At 36.4% G+C, this 10213-nt stretch overlaps 1 protein-coding gene across 2 annotated transcripts in view; it reads right to left on the bottom strand.

Moving 5' to 3' along the window:
• Positions 1-4081: 4081 nt before the first annotated feature.
• LOC135502519 (neural cell adhesion molecule 1-A-like) overlaps positions 4082-10213 on the bottom strand; it is a 111690-nt gene continuing 105558 nt past the window's right edge. For both annotated transcript variants that reach the window (XM_064795435.1, XM_064795436.1), the window contains one exon: positions 4082-8055. The gene's annotated coding sequence lies outside the window, so the exon portion shown is untranslated. The remainder of the gene's footprint in view (positions 8056-10213) is intronic.

Here is a 10213-nt window from a genome sequence, read left to right as displayed (position 1 = left end):
TCGTTTTCCATCTTTCTGGCGTCTACAGGTTTCATACCTATTGATGAGTGAAATGTGTTATTGTAGCCGCTGACCAGGTCATCCAGAACGTCAATCCACTTGTCAGTCTCCTTAGCGGTGAAATAACGCCACATTTTTTCTTTAAGGGTTCTATTGAATCTCTCTACTACTGCTGCCTTCTTATCAGATTTTGTGGAGAACCATTCTATGTCATTTTCTGTTAAGAGTTCCTTGAAGTGTTTGTTGTAAAATTCTTTACCGTCATCAAACTGGATTTTCGTTGGTTTTGCTTCCTCAAATATCACTTTAAATGCATCTCTGATTTCTTCTCCCCTCTTACTCTTAACTGCTAGAGCCCAAGAAAAACGACTAAATAGATCTATGACTGTTAAAATGAATCTGTTGCCTTTATTCTGTTTCTCAAATTTTTGCATGTCAACCAGATCTGCTTGCCATTGTTGATCGATGTACGATACCATTGTCTTCCTGAAGGTGAATTTCTTAATGGCCGGTTTGTGTAGTTGGTGAGTTGGTAGTGTTTCTAGAAATTCTTTCACTTCTTTTTTTTTAATAAGTTTTCCTGAGCGGGACTTTGTCCCTAACAACGAAGTTGTGCTCTGCTCTCGTGACGAAGTCATATCTTCCTTGACCTGTTTCCATATTTTACTCAAAGAACTGTAAGCCACGGGACTCTCGGGGTTGTAGTACAAATCCCTTAGATACTGCTGTGTGTCATCCTTTACATTCATTTAAATGAGTGAAGTATTTATTTACGAGCCACACAATATGTTAATTTCTGGTGTTACCAATTGTGGTAAGACATATTTTGCCCTTGACCTCTTAGAAAAGGAGTATCGGCACAAGTTCCAGAACATAGTCATTTTCTGTCCAACATATTTCAACAATAAGACATATGAAAGGAAATGGATTTACCAAGACAAGAACGTCTACATAGTTAATCCCGAAGCTGTGGCCAGTAATTTGGACCTTGTGCTTCAGTTTGCTACTCTGACCTTTGCTGGTTCTAACACATTATTCCTCATTGATGACTGTGCTAATTTGAGAGACACAAAAAAGAAGGTGTCCGAGTTATGTAATCTTGCCTTTTCCGGCAGGCACTACAATCTCACTGTTTGGTTACTAGTTTAGAAGTACAATTCAGTTGTCAATGACTACAGAGAGAACATAAGAATTTTAGTATTATTTTTTAATAAGGATGAATCAGCCATGAAAGATGCCTTAGAAGAAAACAGTGTTATTCCTTAGGAGAAAAGACAGTACTACATAGAAGAACTTAAGATGAAAAAAGGATCAAAACTGATCATTAGACTACAACATCCATTTGGATTTACTCTTTCACATCAAAAATCTTAGTCCCGCTTCTCATCATCAGGACTGTGTCCGATCAGTGGTCTTAGTCTTTCTAACCCTAGTAAAATAATAAATTATTAACCCTAAACCACTAAGTCCTAGGATAATCCATAGGTACTCGTATTTCTTCATTTCATCACTAGGTTGGTAGTAATCACTTAATTGTGGTCGCTGAGGTAGTACAATAGTTCTTTCTGGATGTAAATGATTGTAAACAGTAAGTGCTGAATCAGTATTGTTAAAATCAATAGAAACGTCTCTTTCTCTCTTTAATTCAAGATTAACAAAGTCAATGGTACTTTTCCTATGCTCCTCCCATTCGGTTGAAGCTTTTTGTAATTGCTCCTGAGCCAAATCATGTCTTTTCACTTCAGTCTCATAGCCATTCTTGTCTAGTTTTTTAAAAAGGTAACCGGATCCAGTGAATGCTAATCCATTGATTATTGCAGATCCAAATAACATGCCAATGCCAGCCATTTAATTCCAATGAATTTTAATTTCAATGATGTGTCCCTGAGAGCATAGCTCGAGTTAATACCAATTGGTACTGTACATTATGACCATTAAGATCGATGATTTCACCTTTTTCATCAGTTAAGCGCATATTCAGCTTATTGAATCTTGGTTTACAGGGAATTGCTATTGGTTTCTCAAATGTGTATGCTATTAAATCCCCAAAATTAGCTTCCTTTATTGGTCTTGTGGTTAGCACATCAGATGCTTCACCATTACTTAATACACTATTAGATTCGATTATGTCACAGTGAAAAACAAAATGGTTAATTGGTCTAAAATTGATGGGTTTCTCGCTTACAACATCATCCTTACTTTTATTGTCTAAAGGGTAAGGCCATTCTGATTTCATGCCAAATAATTCATTACTTTTACCAAGAAAATAGATCTGATAATGCGCCTCATTTTTTCTCTTTAGGAAGTGTAAGATGGCCTTACCTGTTGGTTCTTCAAGGTCAAATCTGACAGCACCTCTACTCATACTATTTTCTTTCAACTTATCCGCAAATACTTTTGAAAAGCTCTGTAGGTCATAGAGACCATCTGGTAGCGTAATCTCTGCCACATCAAAACCCTTAACTTTGATTCGGTTATTCTCCCTGGCTGCACTTATGTTGTAGAATGTACAAGGTATTACTGCAAAAGTTAAAGTGATGCTACATGCATCCTGAATTTCAGTCTTGAGATTGACTGTTAAATCACTTGAACTCTGATCTGGATAGTCACTTGAATCTATGTTCATTACAGTAATCATTTACTTAAGCAAATTTTCGTTTTCAAATTTACCTTTTATCAAATAAGTAAATTATTCTTACTTCATAATATTTCTGGGTAGGATTCCTTGATCGTAAAGGTACTCTAATGTTCCATTACTAATAGCTACAGTTCCTCCCAGTTTAAGAATTTCCTCTAGGTTGGCCTGACTTGGGGGACCAATATTGATTCTCAAGAACCTTTTCAGTAACATAGAGTAACCAATTGTTGTTGATGCCAACAGTAAACTTTGATACAGTGTATTTATGATATCTTTCTTTCCTGGTGTATCCATTTAATTACTTAGAAAATCACTAGTAAAACTCATTTATCTAGTATTCAGTATTTAATTTAGTGTTGTACGAACTTTGTTTCAGTGTTGGAGCGAACTTTGTTCTTGCAGCACCTCAGTGCTGGAGTGAAGCAATCTGAGAATTCTGGATGTTTACCTGGGCGTCAGAAACCACGAATATGTGCATTTTGTATGGTCCCTTTCCAGATTTCTTTATAATAGATAATTGAATACCATCTTTTGTGTTCTGGAGCTTCTTTCCTGATCCGTGAAGACGATTATCCTCAGAAGTTCTCAGGTCCAACCATAAACCATAGTGATTAGAATCACCATAGTATTTTTACATGGTCATGTTACAGTCATGAGTTTTCTTCAAATCTTCAGACATAAAATGTTTCTTGATCTCCTCCCATTGATCCATCATTCTCATTCCTTCTGGGAACACCTGATTGGCAACACCCTCTATTGTGATCTGCACTTTACTTATGTTAGGGTTTTCAAACTTCTCTGAATCTCTAGCTCCATATACATAGTCAGACACAAATAGTAATAATAATCCTTTAATAGACATTCTTGGAAAGTTGATGTTCTCATTAATTAGTGTTTCATTAGCAGTAACATTGACTGTCTTAAAATGGTCTACCCAATCATAAAATATTGAGAATCCAGAATTGTACTTGTTACTCAATTGACTAGCAATCATTTTGTTGGTTACGGTATCATATTCAAAACAAATATTCTCTAGTTTGTAGCCCATACTTGCTGTGGTTGTGGTGACTATGATTTCCTCCTTTGGTGCTAAAGTTATTTCAATGATAACATCTTCTTGAATTGGAAACTTGTAAAATGGAGCATGATGATGGAATAGTTCAAAATCTAATGGTATTTTGTACTTCTTGTCAAACACTTTCTTTAAAGTCTTTTCATTAGCTGTTTCTCCAGTGACATCAGCTTCAGCGACTCCTGATCTTAATTCTCTAAGATTTTTTGACTGAATACCCTGAAAAACTCTATCATTTCTTTCTTCTTCTGTAAACCACAGATCTTTAAATGTAGAATAATGACTGTATTCGTCAAGGTCAAATATCTGCTCTGTTCCCCACTTAACCACCATCTTTGAAATCAGGTTTCTACCAAGATTATTTACAACACTATTTTTAGAATCACCAGAAATGGTTACATCAGCAGACAGATAAAGAGATTTAGGTACAAAGAATGTATTCTCTCGCAATGCCGGTATTCTAACATACAGTGTTTCTTTGGGGTTAGCAGATGATGGGTTATGAGTAATGATATGATGCTGCCTCTCAGCTTTCAAACCAAGTGGAATCTTATGTGCCCTTTCGGTATTTAATAAATATCCTGTTGCCATTTTCTATTTATTTACTAGTAAAATTATGTACATGCAGTGAACAGTGCCAACATCATATATCAGGTAAAATGCACGGAAAAAAGCTATTGACGTGTACTTTCTGTTGGAATACAGTAAGTCATGATTACATTAACCCATTGAACTCTAGTATTCCCTTACCATTTCACTGCAACGCTTCACTGACCATTTCATGAATGATAGAATATATGTATTGTGGTGTCTGGTTCTTAGGGGTTTCTAAGCTAATTTGAGACAAAAAGGCCTGTAAGGGCTTTTGTTAAAATAGCTTAGAATTACCTAGATTCCTACCACCACAATACATATATTCTTACAGCATCATAACTCCGCCCAAAACACCAGACAATGTTGTTCAGTTGACCCTTTCATAATTACTGCATAAACAACATTTCGCTAAGCGCACTCGCGAACAAAGCGTAAAAAGGCTACAGGTAAAACAGAGGGATTTTCAAGAGGAGGAATAAGATACATCTCATGCTTAGTCTCTAGGTGACTTTATTTGAGGATCGGGCTACCTCCCATGGCATGTCATGCTAGCACGACTTGGCATCCTCATTGCTCCAGCCCATTCCACAGACTAATTTATTCCAATATAAATATCCTGGTAATAAGGTTGGTCAAGTATGAGATGATGCCATCGCCGCATTACAACAAAGGGGCTAGCGGTAGAGTTTATGTAAATCATAAATGACACTGATATATTTTTCAAATGTCATGCAACTACATAGGTACTAAAAACCATGTCATGCCAAAATATCTAATCATAAGCACGAAAAGGACCTAAATAATCTCCCGAAAATTCAACTATACAACTTTTATCTCCAAGATAGATCCACCCTATCCATGACTCCCATCAAACTTTCGCTCGCTTTAATAATTAACTTCGTTATCTTACAATCTGATAACCTTGCACCTGTGGCGAAGAATTGGTGATTTCGTTTTAAAGCGTTCATCTTGAGATCAGGCACTTTTAGGGTATAATTTACAAATATTAAAATGCATAGAACTGGCTAAGAAATATTATTACAGCATGACACATAATATCACAAATGAGTTGGTCGATATAGGACGTGTTAGCAAAATTTTGAGTTGAATCACTCCTCGGTTGATACGAGTTTTTAGTATTACATTTGCCCGCAAAATCTAACCCCCTCTGTGCATTTCCACTTCAACACTTAAGGTCACAACATTACAGTTTACTTTATTTAAGGGCACTGATTAGACATGTACGACTATGTCGAAAAGAGCGAAAACAGAGCCTTTTTTGAATGCTGGTTACGAAGTGAGTGGAATTTCAACAGCAAGTGTAGCTTGCCTAATTACAAACTCAAGACCAGCAAAGGCGTTTGTTCTCTCGCATTTCCACCTGATAGGTTTTTATTGGCAAATGAGTATAATTTTTCAGAGATTTTAATCAATCAATTGCAGAACTGTACTGGTCTCGACAATAAACATTCTCACAATATAAATACAAGTTCAATTGAAAATGCATCAAAATTCACGCTATCTTATGATGGAAGGAGTAGACATGACAGGAGCAAAATGGATTGCATATTTACACAAATTAGATTATTATGACAGATGACATCAGTTCAGAAACGTACAGAAATATCTGGTCAGCCAACCAAAATGTCGTTTCACGCAACATTTGTTTTAACATATTTGTTGAAACAATATGAAACTATAATGAAACTATAATGGGGAAGTACATGCATCATCAAGTTCTGGGTAATACATTACTACATAGTTGTCAAGGGTTGACTTTATATTTCCCTGAAAAGCGACGTATTAACTTGTCATATGGTACTAATATGTCCAAAACTCACCAAACTCCCGGGGGGGGGGGGTCAATTCAAAAACACAAACTCCTCCCAAACGACCTTCGTTTATGAAAATAGGTCCATATAAGGCCTAGAACACCTTCCTATAATTCAGCTACTGGCATATTACAATGGGAAATATACAAAATGAATAATACAAAATTATATATTTTACATACATGTATACATGTACATAGTACGTGTATGAATACAATATATGGAGAAAAGATGCAAATCACAGTGATAACCCCCACCAGAGTCTTTTGAAAGACTCTGCTTCCATTTATCAAAATAACTACACCAACTTCATTGATCAAACGGGGTCTTGTTTCTCTTTCAAACAAGTTGACTACCATACCCGATGAGAGTGAAGTTAGAAATCACTGAGTGCAGAAAATAAACGCTATGATATGTATCACAGAAGAAACCATGATATTTATCACAGAAGAAACCATGATATGTATCACAGAAGAAGCCATGATATTTATCACAGAGGAAACCATGATATGTATCACAGAAGAAACCATGATATTTATCACAGAAGAAACCATGATATGTATCACAGGAGAAAGATGAAAGATTTCCTCTTTGGTTGCTACATGTAGTGGACTATAGTATACCAAAAGAGTTTTGTATTATGTTATTGGTCACTTTTTGATAGTGGCACTAAAAATATTATTATTTTCATTACATTTGTCAGAGTTACATCGGTCCATTGGCAGGTTCCTGAATAATGGAATGTCTAGATACATATCAAGTTTACCAAAATTAAAACAGAAATAATTGTTTGAAGCCGTCTGTGCCTTTAAATTCCAATGTATAATACAATTAACAATAAACAAAGAAATAGATATGTACCAATAACCTTTCAACGAGGTTGATCAAACATGGTTATATTATGATATTCTACGGAGTGGTCAAAAGAAACTTTATATTTATCCGAAAAGCAACATACCCTGACATAATACTAGTTCCAAAACTTACCAATACTCGGGAGGTCCTAATCAAAAACACCCACTCATGCCCAACTACTTGGCCATGTGTATAAGGCCAAACAGGGCCTAGATGTCATATCTGCCTAAAACTCTGCGGCTGATCGACACACACCCTTATTTGTTATTTCCAAAAAATAAAACCCCATCTGACCCCCATCTATCTTCAGCGCACTACTTCCATGTCTACATGACTGTATAAATTAACATTATCTTAATCACAATCTGACAACTGAACATACAATCTATTACAACGGGAAATATGCTGAATCCAAATACACCCAAACACACATACGTGTATTAATACAATATATACATGACACACTGGAAAGTCACCATAACTCCCATTTGATAACATGAATACACCACACTACATTGATCAAAAGCGCTCCAGTTTTCAGAAGAAAAAGAAGATATACGCTTCATGACCAAGAGACATCAGAAAAAATGTAAGATGGAGCGTTTTTATAGTCATCTAAAAAAGCGTTTATGACATCTCTTGCAACCGGTAGAACATGGCAACGATTGCTGCCAAAGATATTGATGGCGTAGATTTACAGACAAGTTGCCTACCATCCTCGAAGAGAGTGAAGTTAGAAATCACGAAGTGCAGAAAGACTGCTATGATATGTATCACGGAGAAGATGAAAGATTATCGTGATATCAAGAGTAATACAGAAGCTGAAAAGATTCAAGATTGGTGATATGGTGTACACTGCCAATATGGTTGATCATGGAGTGTAGGTACCTGAAGGCCGAGAGTGATCGGAACATACATTCTTTACGCTTGTAAATATTGAAAATGGTAAATTGCATCTTCTTTATTCTTGCGGTGCGGTTTCGACAGGGTGCCTACATCCTGGACAAAGCGGAATGTTTCATAGAGGACTGTTCTTCTGATGACGTCTCATCAGACGACGGATGCTGGAAGGAACAAGAGAGGTCAATGAGAACATAGATGAGAAGATTTAACTAACTATGTCCCCGATGGGCTGTGATAGATTGTGTGGTGAACTGAATATACTTTTAAAGGTGACCAACTTTGTGCTTTTGGGGTACCCACGAATTGCATAGGTCACAACAGAGTTACTGAATGTCTATTTGGAACCAACCATGTTAACTGGTAGCCAGTAACATTCCACGTATTTATTCTTCTATTTTCATTTCCAACTGGGATTTTCCCAAATTCTCTCAAAATGCATCTATTGTTATTACCCTGGAAAATACGTTTTCAAGATACCTGATGATCTTATCTTGATGTTGGGAAGCCCTAAAGGCCGGCCTCCAAAGTTACCGAGCAGCCTGTCTTCAGGTTTAAAACAACGAGAATCGGTGAAGATCGAAGGCAAGACTGACCATAACAATGACTGACCATAACATGACAAACGCTCAATTACTTAATCGCTGACGAACACAGCTAGCACAGGAGCCCAAGCACCAATGTATACGCAAATATTGAACGGTTGGATTTAGACCCTATAAATGTATTACCAACAGATAGAAACATTAGATAAGCACGTTTTACTTGTTTTTAAGTGGCAGTGTGGTTGGAAATGACTTTTTTTATGTATTTTGCCTTGACTTCCTTAGAAACCAATTTAATGTGTGATTTCCTATAACATATCAAGGGGGCTTTTGAAAACCTGCTGATCTCATCTCGAGGCACCATGTTTCTATCTTTATATGGTCTAAACCAACCGTTCAAGATTTACGTGTACATCGATGCTTCTGCTCCTGTACAGAGCTCCCATTCGTGTTCCAATGATGAAGACTTTAACAAAAATGCTAACCCCTCTATCTCCTACACTCACCACTGGAAAAACTTAAGAATTGGGTTTCTCTGGTCAGGTAGGCGTACTTTATCCCACAACATATTCGAATCATTTGTAGCCCGTATGTAAAATAAAATTCGCTAAGCTCCCGGATTCTAACGTTTGAGTTCATGACCATGATTTCATGCTAATCATGCAGTGTATGCCAGTATTGATGTAGCAATTGTTTTGGTAGAGACATGTTGTTGGGATTTTCTGAAAGCTGGGGCGCTGCTCAATTGGTTGATGACAGGAAAACACACATTTTACTGCTGATGCCGACGTATATGGCAAGCCGTTCGTCCAATAATTAAGAAAACCTAGTTTTTTTGAAAAAAACATGGTTTTCTTCTTAAAAAACATAGTTTTCTTCAAGAAAACCTAGTTTTTTTCAATGAAACTAAGTTTTCTAACAAGAAAACATGGTTTTCTTGAAGAAAACTATGTTTTATTGAAGAAAACCAGGTTTTCTTCCATGAAACTAGGTTTTTTAAAAAATAACTTATTCTTTTTGCATAAAGTGAAGGTTCCTATGGCAAGCCGTTCGTCCAATAATTAAGAAAACCTAGTTTTATTGAAGAAAACCTGGTTTTCTTCTTAAAAAACATAGTTTTCTTCAAGAAAACCATGTTTTCTTTCACGAAACTAGGTTTTCTTCGAAGAATCATAGGTTGATTTTAAAAAACCTAGTTTTCTTTTAAAAAAACTGTTTTTTTAACAAGATAACTTGGTTTTTTAAATCAACCTATGCTTCTTCGAAGAAAACCTAGTTTCATGGAAGAAAACATGGTTTTCTTGAAGAAAACTATGTTTTTTAAGAAGAAAACCAGGTTTTCTTCAATAAAACTAGGTTTTCTTAATTATTGGACGAACGGCTTGCCATAGACGTATGTGTAAACTTAACTTGGGATGTGCGTCAGCCGTGTGTTGTAATGCCGTCCAGTGTTATTCGATGCGTTTTTCGCTCATTTGGGCATGCTTCAATATAATTCGATATATTTCAAAAGCTCAATGATTGACCCTCCCCCCCCCCCCCTTTTTTTGGTGTTCTTTCACGGGATTGGTCACTGTGCGAGTTGAATATCCAGAAATGTAGAATTTTTCCCTGATTATCTGGTTAAATTGACAATAAATCCACATGGGGTGGTGAACAGAGAAAGGAGCCAATGCGACACTTATTAACTATTCAAAGAAATAAAACACCATTCTGCAAAAAGGGCGGAATCAGGTGTTTCCAGTGAGATACAACATGAAGTGGTTGTCCTTATGCA

Source organism: Lineus longissimus, chromosome 18, assembly GCF_910592395.1.
Source record: "Lineus longissimus chromosome 18, tnLinLong1.2, whole genome shotgun sequence".
Taxonomy (NCBI): Eukaryota; Metazoa; Nemertea; class Pilidiophora; order Heteronemertea; family Lineidae; genus Lineus; species Lineus longissimus.
Note: the sequence above shows the minus strand (reverse complement) of the source record. Positions and strands in the feature narration are given on the sequence as shown.